This window comes from Hyla sarda, chromosome 7 (assembly GCF_029499605.1).
Source record: "Hyla sarda isolate aHylSar1 chromosome 7, aHylSar1.hap1, whole genome shotgun sequence".
Taxonomy (NCBI): domain Eukaryota; kingdom Metazoa; phylum Chordata; class Amphibia; order Anura; family Hylidae; genus Hyla; species Hyla sarda.
Genome location: NC_079195.1, coordinates 62,146,721 through 62,171,836, shown reverse-complemented (window position 1 = coordinate 62,171,836; position 25,116 = coordinate 62,146,721).

Below are 25,116 nucleotides of genomic sequence, written 5' to 3'. Positions count from 1 at the left end.
TGTTTAGTGGGTACAGTGTGTGGCAGTATTCAGGTTACAGTGTGTGGCAGTATTATATTCAGTGGATACAGTGTGTGGCAGTAGTATATTCAGGGTACAGTGTGTGGCAGTATTATATTTAGTAGGTACAGTGTATGGCAGTATTATAGTTAGTGGGCACAGTGTGTGGCAGTATTATATTCAGGTTACAATGTGTGTCAGGATTATATTTAGTGGGTACAGTGTATAGCAGTATTATATTCAGTGGATACAGTGTGGGGCAGTATTCAAGGTACAGTGTATGGCAGTATTATATTTAGTGGGTACAGTGTATGGCAGTATTATATTTAGTGGGTACAGTGTGTGGCATTATTATATTCAGGGTACAGTGTGTGGCAGGATTATATGTGTGTGGCAGCATTATATTCAGGGTACAGTGTGTGGCAGGATTATATTTAGTGGGTACAGTGTATAGCAGTATTATATTCAGGGTACAGTGTGGGGCAGAATTTTATTTAGGATACAGTGTGGGCAGTATTTTATTTAGGTTACACTTTCTGGCAAGGTTATAATGATTATTGTCTTCATGCAGAGGATGAGGATCTGCTGACAAAGTAAGGAGCCAATGATGTCTGGATGTCAGACTCTGCAGAGAAGATGGAGCTGGAGGAAGACCTGGTCTCTGGACCAGATGAAGAAGAAAAGATAACAGAGAAGATATCACTCAAGTCAGAAGACGTCACTCAGGTCACTGATATCATTGTGTATTCTCCTGACTGTCCCATCAGAACTGTAATCACTTGTAAGTTCTGCAGTGATGATGGGTAAAACTGTGTCCAATCTGTGTCTCTCCAGCTGTTACAAAACTACAACTTCCATAATTCCTGAGGCTCTCCAGACATGATGGGAGTTTTAGCTTTCCAATAGCTGGAGAACCACTTCAACCAAGGTGATCGGTGGGGGTCTCAGCAGTCTGGACAGGGGGTATGGGTAGGGAACACTGCTGCACCTAATATGGGGGAACACTGCTGCACCTAATGTGGGGGAAACACTGCTGCTCCTAATGTGGGGGGAACACTGCTGCACCTAATGTGGGGGAACACTGCCAACCTAATGTGGGGAGAACTATGCTAAACCTAATGTGGAGGGAACACTTCTGCACCTAATGTGGGGGGAACACTGCAGCACCTAATGTGTGGGGGGGGGGGCACTGCTACACCTAATGTGGGGGGAACTATGCTGCACCTAATGTGGGGAGAACACTGCCTGCCTAATGTGGGGGGAACACTGCCTGCCTAATGTGGGGGAACAATGCCAACCTAATGTGGGGAGAACTATGCTGCACCTAATGTGGGGGGAACACTGCTGCACCTAATGTGGGGGAAACTATGCTGCACCTAATGTGGGGAGAACACTGCCTGCCTAATGTGGGGGGAACACTGCCTGACTAATGTGGGGGAACACTGCCAACCTAATGTGGGGAGAACTATGCTGCACCTAATGTGGGGGGAACACTGCCAACCTAATGTGGGGAGAACTATGCTGCACCTAATGTGGGGGGGGGGGACACTGCCAACCTAATGTGGGGAGAACTATGCTGCACCTAATGTGGGGGGAACACTGCCAACTTAATGTGGGGAGAACTATGCTGCACCTAATGTGGGGGGGGGGAACACTGCCAACCTAATGTGGGGAGAACTATGCTGCACCTAATGTGGGGGGAACACTGCCAACCTAATGTGGGGAGAACTATGCTGCACCTAATGTGGGGGGGGGGACACTGCCAACCTAATGTGGGGAGAACTATGCTGCACCTAATGTGGGGGGAACACTGCCAACTTAATGTGGGGAGAACTATGCTGCACCTAATGTGGGGGGGGAACACTGCCAACCTAATGTGGGGAGAACTATGCTGCACCTAATGTGGGGGGAACACTGCCTACCTAATGTGGGGGAACTCTGCTGCACCTAATGTGGGGGGAACACTGCTGCACCTAATGTGGGGGTCTCGTATCGATGTTCGCTCACTTTGCGCTCCCAGAATTCAAGGGCCAGCGTTACTACGTCCTGACACCGGCCCTAGAGCGTGACGTGCTTGAACATCAAGGAGGGGGGCTCCATGTCCATTTTGCTTGGGGCCCCTAAATTCCTTCAAACAGCCGTGGTCCTGCCCCCCCTGCATATTCCCCTCCCTAACAAGAGCATGGCAACTCTTCTTCATGGACGATTAAACGCAGTATGTTAAGTGTGCTGCCTGCCCATTCCTATGCCCCTCCATGCTATGTGCATTCAATTCCCCTTAGAATGTGGCCTTGAAATCACATTTGGGGCAGCCCTTCTTTGCCAAGCTTCTTGCCATGCACCAAAGCATCGTGACAGTTTTTTTTATTGAAGAGCCAAGGTGCGTGATCTCAAATCACCCAAGTGCAAGTAAAAAGTGCAAGTGTTCACACAAAAAAACGGCCCAAGGATTCGGTCCATCACAAGCCCTTCTTCGAAAGGAGAGAGGCACCACAACAAACCAAACGCTTCGCCTCCAAGGGGGGAAGTAAAGGAACAGGAACAAGTAGGGGAACAAAAATAAGGCACATACATATTATACAGGGTCCAATAAGAGCACTGGAACACACAATGTTAAGAATGTAATATAACACGCCTATATCAAAATAAACTGGCTCATTTACGTAAAGCAGCATTTTCACATATGTATGTAAACTTATATTTCCACATATTGATCATATTGTCAAAAATCTAATCTTTGTACTTATTTTATTTATTTATTTATTAGTAGTGTGGAATACAAAGATCCCTTAAAATCACACTAAGGGTGGGTTCACACCACGATTTTCTATATAGTTTTTGGATACGTTTAAAAAAAAACAAAAAAAAAAAACTTATGCAACTGTACAGAAAACCGCGCCCATAGACTTTCCATTCAAAACCGTATGCACCATATTGCATATGGTTGTCTCCGTTTTTCACACCACACGTTTTTTTTACTTTTTTTTCTTGACAGAAAACCGTGGCCTACCACGGTTTTAGGTCCAGGTGAAAAACCCATATTGACCTGTATACGTTTTTTTTTAACATGGGAGTCAATGGGAACGTACAGAACTGTATGTGTGTACAGTTCCATCCGGTTTTCACCATACGGTTTTTGACTTTGCACAGTTTTTTTTCTTGGAATTTCAAACAATCAAACAAGTGAAACTTTATTCATAATGGAGTGAAAAGTTCAAAACGTATGCGTTTTTTTCTTAAAAACGGATGCAACCGGACATCACTTTTCAGACCGTATACGGTTTTCAACCGTATACAGATAAAACTTTGTACGCGCGTTTTGATACAGTTTAGTCAGGTTTTGAGGAATCTGTTTTTTTTTTATCAAAAACCTGAAAAAAAACAGTATTGCAAAAAACATGGTGTGAACTCACCCTACTAAATGATTATTAACAACCTGCATTTATTTTATTATTAAAGAGGTGTCTACATTGGAGAATCTGTTTTGTTAGAAGGAATCTATGATGGTGAGCACATCTCTGGACATCTTTATCAACCACTTGTTATTTATTGGAGAATCCGGCAGGAAGAATTTAATTCCCCTTCAGCAACCCACAGGAAAAATAAAAAATTACACATGCTTATAAATACTGTATATACTCGAGTATAAACCGACCTGAATATAAGCCGAGGCCCTTAATTTCACCCCAAAAACCCAGGAAAAGTTATTGACTCGACTATAGGTCCTATGGGACCTATAACACTGCAAAAAAAAAGTTTAAAAAAGTGTTAATAAAGGTAATTTAACCCCTTCCCTAATAAAAGTTTGAACCACCCCCCATTTACAATAAAAAATAAAAATAAACTGTGTAAATAAAAAAAAAATAAACATATGTGGTATCGCCGCATGCGTAAATGTCCGAACTATAAAAATATATCATTAATTAAACCGCACGGTCAATGGTGTACGCGCAAAAAAATTCCAAAGTCATTTATGGTCACTTTTTATACCATTAAAACATGAATAAAAAATGATCAAAAAGTCCGATCAAAACAAAAACCATACCGATAAAAACTTCAGATCATGGCGCAAAAAATAAATCCTCATACCGCCCTGTAAGTGGAAAAATAAAAAAATTATAGGGGTCAGAAGATGACATTTTTAAACGTATAAATTTTCCTTCATGTAGTTATGATTTTTTCCAGAAGTACGACAAAATCAAACCTATATAAGTAGGGTATAATTTTAACCGTATGGACCTACAGTATAATGATAAGGTGTCATTTTTACTGAAATATGCACTGCGTAGAAACGGAAGCCCCCAAAATTTACAAAATTGAGTTTTTTCTTCGATTTTGTCGCACAATTATTTTTTTTTCCGTTTTGCCGTGAATTTTTGGGTAAAATGACTAATGTCACTGCAAAGTAGAATTGGTGACACAAAAAAATAAGCCATAATATGGATTTTAGGTGGAAAATGGAAAGGGTTATGATTTTTAAAAGGTAAGGAGGAAAAAACGAAAGTGCAAAAACTGAAAAGCCCTGAGTCCTTAAGGGGTTAAGCCAGCTTGGGGTTGACACTTCTCATTGCTAAGATTTTCCATCCAGGGTGCCGTTCTATCAAGCCTAGATCTGTAATTGTGCTAGAGAACAATAAGGAGAGTTTTCCGCCCTATTTATTGAGAGACAAGTGGATGCGTTTTCCTCACCTCTAATCTCTATTACCTGCTTCAGGGAGAAAGGCAAAGGACTAGCGACAGAAGGACTGGAGTAAAGATGACCAGCTCCAGTGATCCTAAAGACTCTTACTCTACCCTACTAAAACTGCTTGGAATGGGGTAAACAATCCTTTATCCCAAATCTGTATGTCCTGTTAATAAAAAAACCTATTGCATTGCTCCAGTACTTTTTTGAGGAGTAAGAAATTAGAGCTCCAGCACATTGGGGATTCAGATGTCGATCTTTTAGTAGTTATAAAGTGCCAAGACCTCCTAAGGTGTAGATACCATAAAAGCAGATCATGTAGATAGCCATTATAGAAGAGAGCCCAAGCTCAGACTGGCCCTATCCTGGTATGGTGTAGTAGAAAAAACTAAGAGAGGTACTCGTTATTCAAAGCCATAGAAAGGTAAAAGCCTAAATATGGCTTCCCGACCACCACTTGTCTTCTTTTGGCGACGGGAGATAGTTGAGAAGCTGAAAAGAGCTGAGACATGCAATTTTCATAACTATCACTGACATTAATGGGATTTATGTAAATGGCATAACTCTCAGTGCTACACCATTTACGCAAGTTCCATAAAAAAAAAATGCTAAAGGTGGGGAGAAACCATATTTAGGCTTCATGGGAAAACCTTTTCAACAAACAGAGAGTCATGATTCCCCTGTCTTCTATAAGGAATGGAAAAAAAAAGTAAGGTGCAAACAAGCCTTGGTCCCTTCATTCTTTTGACACAGGTATTTGGTGGTATAGACAAGGGCAAGAAGGTGAAGGAGAACTTACTTTTTATTAACGTTTTATGTGCTCTTATACCTTTGGCAACATCTCTATGAATTTTTGATGAAAAACATTTACAGGTGAAACTTGAAAAATTCATGCAAAGTTCATTTATTTCAGTCAAAGATTAAACTAATATATAAGAGAGACTCGTTACATGCAAAGCAAGATAGTTCAAGCCATGATTTGTCCTAATTGTGATGATTATGGTTTACAGCTCATGAAAACCCCAAAGCCCCCCCCCCCCCCCAATTACTATGGTTTGGGAAGCTGGTGTTGAGCACTGTGCTTCATTAACTCCAGGGTCAGTGCAACCTACCTTTTAAGTTGCATTAATGAAATACAATGGAGTTTTGCACGATATTCAAATTTTTTTAGTTTCACCTGTATAATTTTTTATATTCAACTCAGGGGTTATTTTTTTAAAGAAATATTTGATCAATACCCAAAAGTAGACAAGTTACAAATTAAAATTAAATCCATCAGAATTGTCCTTGACACACAGAATTGCTTTTGAGCAGTGCACCTGGATGCTACTTTGTTCTAAACTCTAAAAATCGATCAATAACGCATACGAATGCAGGTCTGGGTTCATTGTCTGAATGACAATAGACATGTAAAATCTAAATGAAGAGCACTTCTCGTTTTTTTCAACCCAAAATGTATTATTGGCAATTCAACCTTGCTTTTGTGTCGTACACAATGTATCTCATCATTCCAAAGAGGCTCCAAAGATAAAATGTTGTTTTAGCGAGTTCTAGCAAACCCAACTGCCCGAAGTTCACTGAACCAAACTTTTAGCAAAGTTCTGACCGAACTCAGGGTCAACAGGTTCATCTCTAATTGTGTAATATAATGCTTAAAGGGGTTATCCAGGAATAGAAAAACAGAGCTACTTTCTTTTAAAAACCACTCCCTATCTGTCTCCAGGTTGAGTGTGGTTCTGTAGCTCAGTTCTGTCAAAGTGAATGGAGACAAGTTGTAAAACCACACCCAACCTGGACACAGATGTGGAGCTGTTTTTGAAAGAAATTAACTGTGTTTATTCCTGGATAACCCCTTTAATGTCCTCTGTGGGTTGCTGCAGGGAAAATTAACCTTATGGTTAGGGTCACACAAAACATATATGCAGCGTATTTTATGCTACGCAAATCCACTGCAAAGTGGGAAATATTCTGCATACACAGGACTGACTACCTGACAGGGCCGCATGTCGCAGTTACGTTGGCAGCTAACAGGAGAATTTTCTTACAGATTACAGCTGATTGCTGGGGGTTCCCATAGGAGCATACATTGTGGGGGAATTTACAAAAAAATTTTAAACACATCATGACAACAGCTTTATTAATATTGTTTACCAGATCCTACTTTTAGTTGAATGTGCTGACAACAAAATCACACAAAAATTATGAATGGAAATCAAATTTATCAACCCATAGAGGTCTGGATATGGAGTCACCCTCAAAATCAAAGTGGAAAACCACACTACAGGCTGATCCAACTTTGATGTAATTGGGGAGATTTATCAAAACCTGTCTATAGAAAAATTGCTGAGTTGCCCATAGCAACCAATCAGATCACTTCTTTCATTTTGCAGAGGTCTTGTTAAAAATGAAAGAAGCAAAATGATTGGTTGCTATGGGCAACTGGGCAACTTTCCCTTTGCACAGGTCTTGATAAATCTCTCCCAATGTCCTTAAAACAAGTCAAAATGAGGCTCAGTAGTGTGTTTGGCCTCCACATGCTTGTATGACCTTCCTACAAGGCCTGGGCATGCTCCTGGACAGTCTGTTGCTGGATGGAGCGAGACATGATGTCCCAGATATACTCAATCGGATTCAGGTCCGGGGAACAGGCAGGCCAGTCCATAGCCTCAATGCCTTCTTCTTGCAGGAACTGCTGACACACTCCAACCACATGAGGTCTAGCATTGTCTTGCATTAGGAGGAACCCAGGGCCAACCGCACCAGCATACGGTCTTACAAGGGATCTGAGGATCTCATCTCGGTACCTAATGGCAGTCAGGCTTCCTAAGGCAAGCACATGGAGGGCTGTGTGGCCCTCCAAAGAAATGCCACCCCATACCATTACTGATCCACTGCCAAACCAGTCATGCTGGAGGATGTTGCAGGCAGCAGAACGTTCTCCACGGCGTCTCCAGACTCTATCACGTCTGTCACATGTGCTCAGTGTTAACCTGCTTCTATTTGTGAAGAGCACAGGGCGCCAATGGCGAATTTGCCAATCTTGGTGTTCTCTGGCAAATGGCAAACGTCCTGCACAGTGTTGGGCTGTAAGCACAGCCCCCATCTGTGAACGTCGGGCCCTCATACCACCCTCATGGAGTCTGTTTGTGACCGTTTGAGTGGAACCATGCACCTTTGTGGCCTGCTGGAGGTTATTTTGCAGGGCTCTGGCAGTGCTTCTCCTTGCACAAAGGCGGAGGTAGCGGACCTGCTGATGGGTTGTTGCCCTCCTACGGCCTCCTCCACGTCTCCTGATGTACTGGCCTGTCCCCTGGTAGCGCCTACATGCTCTGGATACTACGCCGACAGACACAGCAAACTTTCTTGCCACAGCTCGCATTGATGTACCATCCTGGATGAACTGCACTACCTGAGCCACTGGTGTGGGTTGTAGACTCCGTCTTATGCTACCACTAGAGTGAAAGCACCGCCAGCATTCAAAAGTGACCAAAACATCAGCCAGGAAGCATAGGAACTGAGAAGTGAAGACAGCATGTGAAATTGATTGTCAATCAGTGTTGCCTTCTGAGTGGACAGTGTGATTAATTTGGAGTTACATTGTGTTGTTTAAGTGTTTCCTTTATTTTTTGGTATAGGCAACTGCAGCCCGCTCCTAGACATCTTATCCTCTATCCAAAGGACATGGGATAAGATGTCTGATTGCGGAAGCCAGGCCGCTGGGACCCCTGCAATCTCTGTGCAGCAACCGGTGTTCATTTAGAATGCTGGGTGCGGGCGGTATGCCCCTTGTGACGTCACACCACGCTCTCCTCAATACAACTCTATTGGAGGGGGCGTGGTGGCCCACACGCTCCCTCCCATAGACTTGCATTGAGGGGATGTGGCGTGGATGTGACCTCACGACCCTCGCCACCCGCTCCAAGCGTTCAGAACAAAATGTAGGCAGCGGAGTACCCGTTTAAGACAGAAAACAAACCTAAGTAGCAAATGCACAGATCATGCTTTATGTGACTCTAGGTTAAATCAGGTATGTTAGACCCATAAAAATGTCTATTTAAGGAGTTATCTAGGAGTAAAAATCCTCGGGTTGTACGTAGCATTACAACTTGGCTCAATTCACTTCAACAGAACTGAGCTGCAATACCACAGACAACCTGAATACAGGGGGTGGTGCTGTTTTTTTTTTTTTTTAAAGAAAAAAAAACTGTTGTTCTTTTGTTTTTAAATCCTGGATAACCCTTTTAACGGTTGCCGCCTAAGGACATCCTGAGACGGCAAGCAATATATGATGCAGGTTCCCAACTCGAGCCCGCATCATACCGACCGGCCCCCAGGTGATTCCATGCAGCAATCACCGCGTCATCCATGCAGCGATGATGACAGCGGCATCTAAAGGGACATTTAAACCATCCCTGGTGGTCCAGTGGGGTGGATTGCCCCCCCCCCCCCCCCCGCAGCGCAATCCACTGTGGAGGTAGCTGTAGGGCTTACCTTTCCTTCCCTGGCTGCTGCGGCTCTGAGATTGATAGAGTCTGGCTGAACCAGGCACAGAGCACACAGATCAATGGGGTTTTATGGAACCACATTGATCTGTATGAGGAATCTAGTGATTCCTCCTAAAAGTCCCCTAAGGGAAATAAAAGTGTTAAGAAAAAAAAAAGTAGAATAAAAAGTTTTAAAAAAACACCCATTAACCCCTTCATATTAAAAGTTTTAATCACCCCCCTTTTCCTTAATTCCATTAAAAAAATATGTAAACATAATAAAAATAAACATATGTGATATCGCCACGTACGTAAATGTCCAAACTATAAAAATATTATGTTAATTAAACTGCACGGTCAATGGCATATGCGTAAAAAAAAATTTGCATATTTTTGGTAACTTTGTACACACAAAAAAAAATTGATAAAAAGCGATCGAAATGTCCCATCAAAACAAAAATGGTACCAATAAAAACTTCAGATACCGGCGCTAGTAAATGAGCCTTCCTACATTCCTGTATATGGAAAAATTAAAAAGATATAAGGGTCAGAAGAGAACAATTTTACACATTCTAATTTTGGTGCATGTAGTTATAATTTTTTTTAGTAGTAAAATTAAATAAAACCTATATAAATTAGGTATCCTTGTAACCGTATGGAGCTACAGAATGAAAATATGGTGTAATTTTTACCGAGAAGTACACTGCATAGAATCGGAAGCCCTCAAAAGTTACAAAATGGTGCTTTTTTCCAATTTTGCCCCACAAGTATTTACTTTCTGGTTTCGCCGTACATTTTTGGTGAAATGATTAATGCCATTATGAAGTACAATTGGTGGCACACAAAAAAGCCCACATATGGGTCTGTATATGCAAAATTGAAAGCATTATGATTTTTAGAAGGTGATGAGGAAAAAACAAAAGTGCATAAACAGAAAAACCTGTAGTCCTTAAGGGGTTAATAAGATAAGAGCAGAAACAAAGTTACCCCAGGGATGAATTAGTAAGTACATTTTATAAAGTCATTTATAAAGACATTTTCTTAATCAAAGAGCAAAATATAATATACCCAGCTGTATCCATTTATGTAACCATTTATAAGCTGGATATATACTGTTTAATGCTGTTAATGGCGCTGGTTCCTTACTGTTAACGGTAAAGTAAATCAAGGCTGTAATTATCATAACACGAAATAAATGAGCCAAATACACTTTAATTTCTGTATTTTTCCCTCTTCACATATTTAACATATGCAGTATTTTCTCTTAAATTGATATTTTCTCCTCCTCTGCTAAGGTTAATGAAGGACTATTGTACTTTATTGCATTTTAGGTTGTTCCCAAATTGTTAGAAATGTCTGATGTAGCTATTAGGATTAGGTCATAATTGTGTCATTAATTTGGCCTGTTTGGGACCAATATTTTACTCTCCTTATCTTCTGGATAGTTATATGTGCACAGGTCATCCAGGGCCACTGTGGTAAGGCATAACTTCTCTTTCGTGTCTTTGAAAAAAATAAATTAATTAAAATTCCAAAAATGTATTGTATGCATGCTTGATCTGCTGACATTTTATACATTTCCCTCCCCGGCTGGCCACTATCTCCATCCAGTTGCAGTAACCCTGCGCTTCACCAGGCTATATCTGGAGATTGGTAGATGACTGAGCACTCAGACCACGACAAATCACATTTTTGACATGCCCCAGAGACAAGTATAAAGTTTTGCATGATGGCAGGGATACTTTAAAGGGGTACTCCGGTGCTCCAGCGTTCTGAACATTTTGTTCAGAACGCTCAGAGCCAGAGGCCGTGATCGTTACGTCATGGTCACACCCCTCATGATGTCACACCACACCCCCTCCATTCATGTCTATGGGAGGGGGCAGGTCGGCAGACACGCCCCCTCCCATAGATATGAATGGAGGGGGTGTGGTGTGATGTCATGAGGGGCATGGCCGTGACGTCACAACCACTGCCGCAGGAACCTGGCTTTTGTTGAGAACGCCTGGTGCTGCGGGGGATAATGGGGGGCCCCTGCAGCGGTAGCCCCAGCAATCAGACATCTTATCCCCTATCCTTTGGCTAGGGGATAAGATGTCTAGCAGTGGAGTACCCCTTTAAACCTCTGTTACTGTTGGTTTATGAATCCAGTGGGTGGTCCTACTCCCATTCCTGTCTCAACTTTCAAACCAAAGTAACTACATTGTCTGTCTCTGGGATCCACAACATGCCACCAAACCGTACTGGATCCAGTGGGACAGTCACAAATTTGGACACTTTTCTCATAAGCCTGCAGCATGTCCTAATGTTCCCATTGTCTCTGTGAACTTCTACCCCTACAGTTCGGCACAAATAGACACAATAATGTCACAGCATCACAGCATCCTCCACTGAGATTAGGAGTTTTGTAAATTGTAAGCTCAAATAAGCCTGTATTCAACAAGTTGTCTGGATAGGATGTCAGCTTCCTTTTATTACTTTATTCTTTCTGTGTAGAAAGGCACTAAGGGGCATCGGTAATGTATGGTACTATTGCTATGTGCCACACAAAGAGGGCACTATGTACATTTGTGGGGCACAATTACTATGTGGAAGGGTGCACCATGGCTTTGTGTTGCAAAAAGAAGAGCACTCTTACTCTGTAGCGGCACTATTACTGCATAGGGGCAGTATTACAGGGCAGAGGCAATAATACTGTGCACATCACAAAGGATTGCATTTTTATAGTTAGTGGCACAATTGGCAATATTACTGTGTAGGACACAAAATGGAGCACTATTACCGTGTGATGTGATCATGGCATGATTAAAGAGCACCACTGGACCAAGGGACATACCAGCAATTATGAAGGATTCCGTCAGCACCCCGGACCACCGCAGGCCGCCAATGTCATGCCTCCTCAGCTCCACCTGATGAAGTCCCAGAGAATGTCCACCCCGGCTGGTAGCAGCCCTCTGAGTAGCCCGGTATATGTATGAATGCCCGAGGATATACACCACCGGAGAAGGACCTGCAAGAAAACAGAGTTATAGCACACAACTCTGGATGGACATAACTAGCGTAACAACCAGATTTCCACCTACCCAGTTTCTGAATTTCAGCCCCATCAAACCCCGCTCGGGAAGCCTCCATAGCCACCCCAATGCGAAAGGAGTGAGTGCCATACTCAGAGGGGGAAAAGCCAAGAGCGGACAAACATTGTTTAAATACTGAACCAAACTGATAGCGAGTGAGGGGAGAACCATCAGAGTGAACCAGAAATTTCTCACCTTGAACAGGGTGGACCACCAAGAAATCAGAAACAGAGGAGACATGACAAGCAACCCCCCCCCACACTGCCCTTAGCGAAAGCCAAGAACCAACAGCCAAATGATCCGTCTTAGATCGCCGAACCTGAAGTTGCAGAACACCATTCAACACCAGGACATCGTCCTGCAAAAGGCCCCTGGCAGCTCCCCTGGAAGAGGGGACAAGCTCACCCACTCGTAAAGCCCCATAAAAACTAGACAGAAAGCGGCCCTAAACAATAGACATTTGTACTGAGAATCACAGACCCACCGAGAAACTTCAATAAAAGACAGAAGAAGAGCAAAAGACACAGGTCGGCGACACTCCCAGCCCTTCAAAGCCTGCTGAATGTAAAACTGTTAAGTTACATCTAACCAACCCCGTAATTTAAGCTGAAAACCAACCCTACCTAACCTACGCTTGCCACCGTGAACAAAACCGTCACAGAAAAACGAACCCCATCGTCTAAAACAATATTTCTATAACACTCGACCCCCAACTAGTCCCTCCACATCTTACCATGACCATTCCAGTTGGCAGGCGCCACCGATGAGGAAATGAGCGGCATCAAGCGGTTGTCATCAATTCCCAGATGGATCTCGGACACAGCGTTCTGAACACCTGGAATTGGAATGAGAGAGAGTCAGCCAACACATTATCCACACCAGGAACGTGGCGAGAATAGAACTAAATATCATATTCCAGGCATCTAAGAACCACATGCCGAAGCAGAGCCAGGACTGGATGGGAGGAGGACAAGCCATTAATGCAGTGTACTATGCTCAGATTATCAGTCCAGAAACAGACCTTATGATCCCTGAGCTCATGACCTCAAAGTTTAACAACCACAACAATAGGGAACCACTCAAGAAGCGTAAGGTCACGACAGAGACCCTCCTCCCGCCAGGATGGTGGTTAGGCCTCGGCACTCCAATGAGAACCCAAAATCCCCCCACGACCCACTGAAGCAGCCGCATCAGTGAACAAGGACCGTTCCACGTTACTGGCCTCAGAAGCCTGCAGGCAAGTTCGGCCTTTGTAGCGGCGCAGGAACTCCCACCACACCAACAGGTCTGTTTTGAGAGGGGAGGACAATCTAATATGGTGATTTGGTCTGCGGACACCTTTTGTGGCCACGGAAAATCTACGGGAAAAAACCCTGCCCATGGGCATAATGCGGCAGGCAAAGACCAACAAACCCAGCAGGGACTGAGGCTGCTTAACTTTCCTAACGGAACAGAAACCTTCAATAACACTCAATAGTCTGGACAGCTTATATACTGGAAGACGGAAGACCATAGAAACATTATTAATTTCAATGCCCAAGAAGGACAAACACGTACTAGGACCCTCTGTCTTTTTGGCCAAAAGTGGAACGCAAAACCTGCTCATAATGGAACAGAAAGTAGTGAGAAGCATTTCACATTGCCGGGAATCACCAGGAGCAACAAAAAGAAAATCATCAAGGTAGTGAATGATAGATAGAACACCAGTTTCATAATGCACCACCCATTCCAAGAAAGTGCTGAACAACTTGAAATAGTGGCACAAAATGACAAAATGGAACAACCCATGGCCAAGCAGGTATCATAAATGAAGAACCCATCAGCCTGACAACCCAACAGATGGTAACATTCCGGAGGAGCCTAAAAGCGAACTTGATATCTGACTTCGCCAAAATCGCCCCCTGGCCCGCATTATGGACCAGCATAACTGCCCTGTCAAAGGAGATGTAAGATGTCGACGACTCCTCCTTGGATATGCAGTTGTTAACCGACGAACCTTGGGCTTGCAAAAGATGATTGTCACGATGCCGGCTGGCAGGAGGTGGATCCTCTGTGCCAGAGAGGGATAGGCGTGGACCGTGCTAGTGGACCGGTTCTAAGTCACTACTGGTGTTCACCAGAGCCCGCCGCAAAGCGGGATGGTCTTTCTGCGGCGGTAGTGACCAGGTCGTATCCACTAGCAACGGCTCAACCTCTCTGACTGCTGAAGATAGGCGCGGTACAAGGGAGTAGACAGAAGCAAGGTCGGACGTAGCAGAAGGTCGGGGCAGGCAGCAAGAATCGTAGTCAATAAGGCAATAGCAGGAGGTCAAGTACACAGTATAGACAAACACAGTAACGCTTTCACTAGGCTCTAAGGCAACAAGATCCGGCAGGGGAGTGCAGGGGCAGAGATCAGATATAGTCTGGGAGCAGGTGGAAGCCAATTAAGCTAATTTGGCCAGGCACCAATCATTGGTGCACTGGCCCTTTAAGTCTCAGGGAGCTGGCGCGCGCGCGCCCTAGAGAGCGGAGCCGCGCGCGCCAGCACATGACAGCGGGGGACCGGGACGGGTAAGTGACCTGGGATGCGATTCGCGAGCGGGCGCGTCCCGCTGTGCGAATCGCATCCCCGACGGCCAAGACAGTGCAGCGCTCCCGGTCAGCGGGACCGACCGGGGCGCTGCGGAGAGAGAGGCGCCGTAAGCGCTCCGGGGAGGAGCGGGGACCCGGAGCGCTAGGCGTAACAGTACCCCCCCCCTTAGGTCTCCCCTTCTCTTTGTCCGGTAACTGCCTACCCTGGGATGAGGACACCGGGAAAGAATGGAGGGTTTCCTCAACGGCAGGCAGTACAGCAGGAGTGGGAATGAGGAGGGAGGGCAGAGGGCGAGGCCTGGCACGGGGCAGTGTGACACCAGGACGGGGGCCATGAGGAGGCACCGAGGCTTGCCTGACTGGACTGGGAGGGGGGGAGAGGCACTTCTTATGGCAGGCAGAGTCCATAAAGACCTTAGGGAGACCAGTTACAGGGGGAACCACAGGGTCACGGCAGGGAGTACTGGGAACCGGTTTAAGGCAGTCCTTGAAACAAGAGGTACCCCAGCTCTTGATCTCCCCTGTGGACCAATCCAGGGTAGGAGAATGGTGTTGAAGCCAGGGTAGTCCAAGGAGAATTTCGGAAGTGCAATTGGGGAGGACCAAAAACTAAATTTTTTCGTGATGAGGTCCGATGCACATTAGGAGGGGCTCCGTGCGGTAACGCACGGTGCAATCCAACCTGACTCCGTTGACCGCGGAAATGTAGAGTGGCTTGACGAGACGGGTCACCGGGATGCGGAATTTATTCACCAAGGAATCCCGAATAAAATTCCCAGAGGCACCAGAGTCCAAGCAGGCCACGGCTGAGAGGGAGGAGTTGGCTGAAGGAGAAATCCGCACGGGCACCGTGAGACGTGGAGAAGCCGACTTTGAATCAAGAGACGCCACACCCACGAGAGCTGGGTGCGAGCGTGCGTTTCCCAGACGTGGAGGACGGATAGGGCAATCCACCAAGAAATGTTCGGTACTGGCACAGTACAGACAAAGATTTTCTTCCCTACGGCGATTCCTCTCCTCCTGGGTCAGGCGAGACCGATCCACTTGCATGGCCTCCTCGGCGGGAGGCCTAGGCGTAGATTGCAACGGAGACTGTGGGAGAGGTGCCCAGAGATCTAAGTCTTTTTCCTGGCGGAGCTCTTGATGTCTCTCAGAAAAACGCATGTCAATGCGAGTGGCTAGATGAATGAGTTCATGCAGGTTAGCAGGAATTTCTTGTGCGGCCAGAACGTCTTTAATGTTGCTGGATAGGCCTTTTTTAAAGGTCGCGCAGAGGGCCTCATTATTCCAGGATAGTTCAGAAGCAAGAGTACGGAATTGTATGGCGTACTCGCCAACGGAAGAATTACCCTGGACCAGGTTCAGCAGGGCAGTCTCAGCAGAAGAGGCTCGGGCAGGTTCCTCGAAGACACTTCGAATTTCCGAGAAGGAGTGTACAGAGGCAGTGACGGGGTCATCGCGGTCCCAGAGCGGTGTGGCCCATGACAGAGCTTTCCCAGACAGAAGACTGACTACGAAAGCCACCTTAGACCTTTCAGTAGGAAACTGGTCCGACATCATCTCCAAGTGCAGGGAACATTGTGAAAGAAAGCCACGGAAAAACTTAGAGTCCCCATCAAATTTGTCCGGCAGGGACAAGCGGAGGCGAGGAGTGGCCACTCGCTGCGGAAGAGGTGCAGGAGCTGGCGGAGGAGAAGGTTGTTGCTGCTGTAGCTGTGACTGAAATTGCAGTAGCTGAGACTGAAGCTGCTGTAGCTGCGACTGAAGTTGCTGAGTCATGGTGGTCAAGTACGACAGCTGGTGCTCTTGTTGGGCGATCTGTCGAGCTTGCTGGGCGACCAGCGTAGTGAGGTCGGCGACAACTGGCAGAGGAACTTCAGCGGGATCCATGGCCGGATCTACTGTCACGATGCCGGCTGGCAGGAGGTGGATCCTCTGTGCCAGAGAGGGATAGGCGTGGACCGTGCTAGTGGACCGGTTCTAAGTCACTACTGGTGTTCACCAGAGCCCGCCGCAAAGCGGGATGGTCTTGCTGCGGCGGTAGTGACCAGGTCGTATCCACTAGCAACGGCTCAACCTCTCTGACTGCTGAAGATAGGCGCGGTACAAGGGAGTAGACAGAAGCAAGGTCGGACGTAGCAGAAGGTCGGGGCAGGCAGCAAGAATCGTAGTCAATAAGGCAATAGCAGGAGGTCAAGTACACAGTATAGACAAACACAGTAACGCTTTCACTAGGCTCTAAGGCAACAAGATCCGGCAGGGGAGTGCAGGGGCAGAGATCAGATATAGTCTGGGAGCAGGTGGAAGCCAATTAAGCTAATTGGGCCAGGCACCAATCATTGGTGCACTGGCCCTTTAAGTCTCAGGGAGCTGGCGCGCGCGCGCCCTAGAGAGCGGAGCCGCGCGCGCCAGCACATGACAGCGGGGGACCGGGACGGGTAAGTGACCTGGGATGCGATTGGCGAGCGGGCGCGTCCCGCTGTGCGAATCGCATCCCCGACGGCCAAGACAGTGCAGCGCTCCCGGTCAGCGGGACCGACCGGGGCGCTGCGGAGAGAGAGACGCCGTAAGCGCTCCGGGGAGGAGCGGGGACCCGGAGCGCTAGGCGTAACAATGATGAATGAGGAGGAATTTACCACTGTCCTTCTTAGGGACAATACCCAGGGGGGGACACCCGAAGAATCAGAAAAGGAGGAGAAAGAAAAGGACCCACAAGCCTGCCCAGATTCACTTCCTTACCAATCTTTTCTCTGAGGGCATCAGGGTTTTTTTTCTGGCAGAAAGTAAGTTTAAAGACAAAACAGGAATACTGGATGGAACAAATGGAATGAAGAAACCATACAAAAAACCCAACCTCAGCTGTTCAGCCACTTGCCTACTGGGGTAGCGCTCAAGCCAGAGCAACATGGCAGCTACACTGACTGGGGTCTTTCCCTTCAGCGGGGACTGTAACTTTGGTTGAAGGCTTGGCCTGTCTAGGGCAACGGACAGCTGCGTGAGTACACCCGCATGTGGAACACTCGTGCCTAAACTTACAGAGCCCAAAGGATTTACATGGCCCTTAGTTGAAGAGCCAACACATGCCCAGACGCACTGACCATTGATGACCGGGCTGGGCGGCAGTGGCCCCACCGGGAAAGGGGGGGAGGCGCTGAAACATCATTAGCCTCAACCAAACGTCAGTAGCCTTAGCGCCCTATCCAACCCCCGCTATTCATAGGGGAAGGAAAGGGGTTATTTGCACTACTGGACCAGGACGGATTAAGCTGAGCCAGCAATGCCTTCAAGGTGGGAACTAAATTAGGCTGAGTACACCCCGAACCCCAAGCCCCAGCAAAATCAAACTCGCCGGAAGTCATCTGCGAGGAAGGAGGAGGAGGGGCCATTACCATGGACATTGGAGGAAGGAATGATGGAGCAGTCGGAGGATAAGGAACCACTGGAGGCGGAGTCACCACTGGAACAGGAACCGTGCCATACTGGACGTCTGCATGGGCGCACCCTCCCCTGACATGGGAGGACCCGTGCCTGTATCTTGAAGCACACTCATGGCCCCACGGACTCTTGGAGCAGCTGCCTGAGGATGAAGGAGATCGCCAGCAAGACGATCTGGATCGGCGGAAACGCCTGGATATACTTCAGTGCCTGGATTCCTCGTGCCTTTGGCTCCTCCTGGAACATCTGGATCTGCTGCATCCGGAACAACCAGAGGCCTGAGAACGAGAATGGGAAAACGACCTCCCATAGCGACTTCTGGACCTATTGTGTCGGCGCTCCATCTGGCGGGAGCAGGATCTCAACCTTACTGCTGGATGGGGCTGCAGAAAACATGAAGGGACATCTAAGGCATCTGTAAAATTAAAATTAGCATCCTCATATACAGGGGTGGGAGGTGCTGGGGGGGGCAGTGCCTGACCCTCATTTACTGGGGGAGAGCATCATCCACAGCCTCCTCAGCTACAGAGGAGCTGGAAGACGCAGCAGCATTATTGCCCATAGCTGCACGGGGAGGGATAGATGGATGAGTGATCCCTGCTGCAGGAAGAGTGGAGTCAGCAGTGAGGTGAGGGGGAGCACATGCAGGCAGAGGGGGCCTAGCAGGGACAGTAGATACTTCCACATTTACATGGAGGGAGGGTTTCCCTCATGCGCCAACAGTACGCCGCCCTCCTTGGCGCCATGACTGGCTGCTGCCTGGCCACTTGGGGGGACTGGGGCTGAGGCCCACGGGAGCGTGGACATGCCACACATTATGGAGAACACACATTTAGGCAGAATATTGGATAGAAGACAAGCTCAATAATACTTCGGGTCAATTACATCATCATTATCAATTCCTGTATTTCGCCCAGGGGGACCATATAGAATGGATTTGTGATGTGCTCCATGTTCCCAAAAAGCATTGCCTTCCTTAGGGTTATAGTGATGTCGACCATCAAAGGTTGTGGTGAGATGGGCCAGCCTGCATCGTAGCATTGTACAGTTTAGTAAGATATGTTAAAAGTATGTTGGAAGGTCATGTAGTAATATGGCAAAAGACTGTCTGATCTGGGGCATTTGTTTTTTGGGAGATATTTCGTGACCAGTAGGATTACCTATTCAGTAAATTTCTGACATACAAAGCTCTCTGCTCAGGAGTAGTAGTGGGTAAGGTTTCATTACGCCATTGTCCAGAAAGGAGTATGTAAGGCATGGCTTTTCCTCTAGTAGATAACCAGGTGCTGGGCAATAAAGTGGGGGTCATGTACAAGTTTGTCATCAGCACCTGTATTGGTTATGATGATCCCTTTTTCCCTTCTACTCTTAACTTGCCCTAACATAAGTTTGATATACTTATCACCAGAGGTGCAATATTTATATTTTATATGAAGAGAGGAAAATTTTTGTCCATTTTAAGTTTAAGATATCCTTAACCTCAGACCTAAGATCTGCCAATTTCTGCTCATAGGTGTCCGACATTGTCTGTTTACTCAGTCTTCTCTATTTCTTCCTTAGGCCCCGTTCACACTACGGAATTCCGCGGTGTGAACTTTAACATTAGTGTGAACGGGTTTCCGCGAGACCCGTTCACACTGCGGAATTTCAACGGCGGACATTTTCATGTTCATGTTCATGCATAGCCGTCATGGCTCAGTGCCCCGCAGCCCTAGCGCCGAAGTAATATCGGCGGCGGCCGCCAGGCGGAAGCTCCGCTCGTGGAATTCATCCACGAGAATTCCAACATGTGAACGCACCCTTAACATAGGAGGCTAAGCCAATACACTCTCCTCAACAGGAAATTTAAATTTTGCAGGTGCATACCGACTGCCCGAAACAGAAAGTTGGGTACATTTAGCCATATCCAGCGATGCTGGCTGACCGTATTTGGGGGAAAAAATTCACTGGGTTTACCTGGGAGTAAGTCATTAGGACTCATGACAATAGAATTTTTTTTATTGTGTCGGATAGTCCCTTTAACAGTTGCATTGAAATAACCCTTCCAAAAAAGTCACTTTATTTATTGTAAATTTTAAGCTTTATTTATTTTTGTGTTTTTTTACTGCAATGTCAGTAATACATTTACTTACAAAAAACAATATTTTGTTCATTTTTTTAAATTAGTTTTTTCTTATTTATTTACTTTTTTGCTTTACTTTTGATCACCGTTCTCATGGTTTGGCTTACCAAATTTAAGCCAGGCAAATCTATTGCTTGTTTTGTAGATAATCGGTAGTAGAAATCTATGGGTAAAACTCTGCTGTAGCTTGGCATGCAGATCCACATGAGCATTGGCTGAAATGTAATTCAGAAGAAGATTCCTGGGCAATATTGAACATGTTGTGGATTGTACAATCCATGTCCTGTAATAGTTCCATGGAGATTTTTTCCATTAGAGCATGTGAATGGGATATAAAACAAGGGAAAAAGTGGGTAAATGCCTATAAATTTACTTTTAATCCCTTAAGGACCAAGCCCATTTTTACCTTAAGGACCTTAAGGACTTTTACTTTAGGCATTAATAACTCTGGAATGCTTTTACTTTTCATCATGATTCCGAGATTGTTTTTTCGTGACATATTCTACTTTAACATAGTGGTAAATTTTTTGCCTTACTTACATCCTTTCTTGATGAAAATTCCCCAAATTTGATAAAATTTTTTTTTTTTTTTTACTTTGAAACTCTCTGCTTATAAGGAAATTAGACATACCAAATACATTATACAATATATTGATTCACATATATAATATGTCTACTTTATGTTTGCATCATAAAGTTGACATGCTTTTACTTTTGGAAGACATCAGAGGGCTTCAAAGTTCAGCAGCAATTTTCCAATTTTTCACAAAATTTTCTAAATCAGAATTTTTCAGGGACCAGTTCAGTTTTGAAGTGGATTTGAGGGGTCTTCATATTAGAAATACCCCATAAATGACCCCATTATAAAAACTGCACCCCTCAAAGTATTCGAAATGACATTCAGAAAGGGTGTTAACCCATTAGGTGTTTCACAGGGATAGAAGTAAGGTTAAGGAGAAAATTTAAAATCTTCATTTTTTACACTCGCATGTTCTTGTACATCCAGTTTTTGAAAGGGGTAAAAGGAGAAAAAGCCCCACAAAATTTGTAACCCAATGTCTCTTGAGTAAGAAAATAGCTCATATGTGAATGTCAAGTGCTCTGCGGGTGCACTACAAGGCTCAAAAGGGAAGGAGCGACAATGAGATTTTGGAGAGTGAGTTTTTCTGAAATGGTTTTTGGGGGGCATGTCACATTTAGGAAGCCCCTATGGTGCCAGAACAGCAAAGAAAACCCAACATGGCATGCTATTTTGGAAACTACACCCCTCAAGGAATGTAACAAGGGGTCCAGTGAGCCTTAAAGGGGTACTCCTACCCTAGACATCTTATCCCTATCCAAAGGATAGGGGATAAGATGTCTGACCGCGGGGGTCCCGCCGCTGGAGACCCCTGCAATGTTGCATGCAGCACCCACCTGTTTATTGTCCAGAAGCGCTGGAGGGTCTCGGTCGCGACCACTGGAACGGAAGTCCGTGACATTAGGACTCCGCCCCCTCCCATAGACTTGCATTGAGGGGACAGGGCGTGACGTCACACAGGGGTGGAGTCCTGACGTCACGGACTTCCGTTCTAGTGGTCGCGACCGAGACCCTCCAACGCTTCCGGACAATAAACAGGTGGGTGCCGCATGCAACATTGCGTGGGGTCCCCAGTGGCGTGACCCCCGCGGTCAGACATCTTATCCCCTATCCTTTGCATAGTGGATAAGATGTCTAGGGTGGGAGTACCCCTTTAACACCCCATAGGTGTTTGAAGACTTTTCGGATGTGTAAATAAATTTTTTTTTTCACTAAAATGCTGGTTTTCCCCCAAATTTTACATTTTTACAAGGGCTTGTAGGAGAAAATGCCCCGCAAAATTTGTAACCCCATCTCTTCTGAGTATGGTAATACCCCATGTGTGGACGTCAAGTGCACTGCAAGCGTACTACAATTCTCAGAAGGGAAGGAGTCACATTTGGTTTTGGAAAGCAAATTTTGCTGCAATGGTTTTTGGGGGGCATGTTGCATTTAGGAAGCCCCTATGGTGCCAGAATAGCAAAAATAAATAAATAAAATACATGGCATACTATTTTGGAAACTATACCCCTCAAGGAAAGTAACAAGGGGTACAGTGAGCCTTAACAAATTGCTTGACAAATTTCTGCTAAATTTGGACGGGAAAATGAAAAATTTGATTTTTTTCATTAAAATACTGGTGTTACCCCCAAATTTTTCATTTTCACAAGGGGTAATTGGAGAAAAAGCCTCCCAAAATTTGTAACCCCATTTCTTATGAGTATGGAAGTACCCCATAATTGGATGCAAAGTGCTCTGCGGGCGAACTGCAATGCTCAGAAGAGAAGGAGCGTCATTGAGTTTTTGGTGAGAGAATTTGATTGGAATAGAAGTCGGGCGCCATGTGCGTTTACAAAGCCCCCCGTGGTGCCAGAACAGTTGACAGATCTTTGGAATACTTGTTCCAAAAATCTCTCAGACACCTGTGGGTTGTAAATGCTCACTGTACCCCTTATTACATTACATGAGGGGTGTAGTTTCCAAAATGGGGTCACATATGGGGGGCCCACTGTTCTGGAACTATATGGGTTTTGTAAACACACATGGCCTTCAATTTCGGACACATTCTCTTCTTCACTTTCTTCTGAGCATTGTAGTTCGCCCGCAGAGCACTTTACATCCACATATGGGGTGTGTTCTTACTCAGAAGAAATGGGGCTACAAATTTTGGGGGACTTTTTTCCTATTTTCCCTTGTGAAAATGAAAAATGTAGGGTAACACCAGCATTTTAGTGAAATCATTTTTTTTTTCATTTTCACATCCAACTTTTACGAAAAATAACACCTGTGGGGTGTTAAGGCTCACTATACCCCTTGTTACATTCCGTGAGGGGTGTAGTTTCCAAAATGTGGTAACATCTGGGTATTTATTGTTTTGCGTTTATGTCAGGACCGCTGTAAAATCAGCCACCCCTGTGCAAATCACCAATTTATAGCTCAAATGCACATAGTGCTCTCTCACTTCTGAGCCATGTTGTGTGCCTGCAGAGCACTTTACGCCCACATATTGGGTGGTTCTGTACTCAGGAGAAATTGCGTTACAAATTTTGGGGGTCTTTTTTTCCTTTTATTCCTTGTGAAAATTATGGGGCAACACCAGCATATTGGTGTAAAAAATTTTTTTTTTACACTAACATACTGGTGTAGACCCCAACTTTACCTTTTCATGAGGGGTAAAAGGAGAAAAAGCCCCCCAAAATTTGTAACGCAATTACCCCATATCTGGCCCTAAACTGTTTCCTTGAAATACGACAGGGCTCCAAAGCGAGAGAGCGCCATGCGCATTTGAGGCCTAAATTGGGGGATTTGAATCAGCCACAAAAATACCCTATGGCGGTGTTTCCCAAACAGAGCATCTCCAGCTGTTGCAAAACTCCCAGCATGCCTGGACAGTCAGTGGCAGTCCAGCAATACTGGAATTTGTTGTTTTTCAACAGCTGGAGGCTCTGTTTTGGAAACAGTGCCGTACAAGACATTTTTTTTTATTGGGGGGGAATGAGTAAGAGTATATGTATATGTAGTGTTTAACTTTTTTTTAATTTTGTGTAGTGTAGTGTTTTTGGGGTACATTCACATGAGCGGGTTTACAGTGAGTTGCTCGCATTTCAAACTCGCAGCAGAAAAGTCGCTGTAAACCCGCCCGTGTAAATGTACCCTGTACATTCACATGGGGGGGGGGCAAACCTCCAGCTGTTGTAAAACTACAACTCCCAGCATTCACTGACAGACCATACATGCTGGTAGTTGTAGTTATGCAACAGCTGGAGGCACATTGGTTGCGAAACACTGAGAGTTTGTTACTTAGCCTCCAGCTGTTGCAAAACTAGAACTCCCAGCATTACAGTCTCTCAGTGCATGCTGGGAGTTGTATTTTTGCAACAGCTGGAGGCACACTGGTTGCAAAACACTGAGTTAGGATACAAACTCTGTTTCACAACCAATGTGTCTCCAGCTGTTGCAAAACTGCAACAAACAGCATGCATTGACAGTCGAAGGGAATGCTGAGAGTTGTAGTTTTGCAACAGCTGGAGGCACACTGCTACAACTCCCAGCATGCCCTTTGGTAGTCTGTGCATGTTGGGAGTTGTAGTTATGCAACAGCTGGATGCACACTTTTTCATATAAAAAAATGTGCCTCCAGCTGTTGCATAACTACAACCCCCAGCATGCACAGACTACCAAAGGGCATGCTGGGAGTTATAGTTGGGATTCCAGCTGTTGCAAAACTACAACTCCCAGCATTCCCTTTGCTTTGCATGCTGAGAGTCGTTGCTAAGCAACAGCAGGAGGTGAACAGGCCTCACCTCCTGCTGTATCCTGCCGCCGGGACCGCCACCGCTGCTGCCACCGATCCTGCTGCTCCTGTCACCGCGACTGTACCAGAGGGGACCCCACCGGACCTGGAGATTGCTGACCAATCTCCAGTGATTTACACTTCACTGCACTAAGAATGTTGTAAAATGTCCTAAGCACCAGGGTCAACAGTCTAACTTCGAGCTCAAGGTACATATAGTCACAATAGAACACTTCATGGCAATTTGAACCAATAATAATAAGCTTGGGTCAAAAATTGTAAAAAATACCACCAACATGTTTCTGTACTTCTGTCTATGAAGGACATCATCAGTTTCCAAAAATAGAATTGCAATAGGGCTGTCATGACCGACTGGGTGGACAGGGAGAGT